The sequence below is a fragment of the Octopus bimaculoides genome, chromosome 23 (assembly GCF_001194135.2).
Source record: "Octopus bimaculoides isolate UCB-OBI-ISO-001 chromosome 23, ASM119413v2, whole genome shotgun sequence".
NCBI classification, from domain to species: Eukaryota; Metazoa; Mollusca; class Cephalopoda; order Octopoda; family Octopodidae; genus Octopus; species Octopus bimaculoides.
Window position 1 is genome coordinate 20824252 of NC_069003.1, and position 929 is coordinate 20825180.

Below are 929 nucleotides of genomic sequence, written 5' to 3' on the forward strand. Positions count from 1 at the left end.
TGTGTGTGCATGCATGTCATTGTGAAGGCGCATGGCTCAGTGGTTCGAGCGTCGGGCTCACAATCACGAGGTAGTGAGTTCGATTCCCGGACTCGGCTGCGTGTTGCGTTCTTGAGCAAGGCACTTTATTTCACGCTGCTCCAGTTCACTGAGCTGTAGAAATGGGTTGCGACGTCACTGGTGCCAAGCTGTATCGGCCCCTTTGCCTTTCCCTTGGATAACATCGGTGACATGGAGAGGCTGGAATGTATGGGCGACTGCTGGTCTTCTGTAAAACAACTTTGTCCGGACTTGTGCCTCGGAGGGGAACTTTCCAGGTAGGTCCTTAGTCTGTCTGTATGGATGTATTCATGTATGTATATCATTATTCAGTTTTATTTCAAGATTTCTTGCCAACAGAGAAAGTTCCAAGGCTCCTTCAGTGGAATTTCAACAACATCAATAGGGTATGTTTGTATGTATGCATGTGTGTATGCTTTGTTTTATGTATGTATTCTCATGCATTTTGTTGCATATATAGACATGCTCATATTTACTTAAATGACAAACTTCTGGAAAGTTTTGCAGATTTTTACAGTTCCAGTGGTGGTTTGGATCAGTAGTCTTCGAATCAGCTTTCTCCTTTCTGGTTTTGAGAAGCCTAACTTCATAAGATTGATATTTAAGCAGTGTGCTGCATATCCCAGTATCCCAATAATCACAGGTATAAACATGAACTTGTAATCTGGATAGAGTAACTGTAGAGTTCTCAATAGTTCAGCGCAGGCATTTTCTTTTTCGCTCATCTGATTTCCACGACTGTACGCAGTTTCTGTATGAACATATGTATGAACGTATGCATGAATGTATGTATGTATATGTATGCAAGTGTGTATGTACACATGTGAGTGCATGTATGTATGCATGCATTCAGGTATACATGTACACAT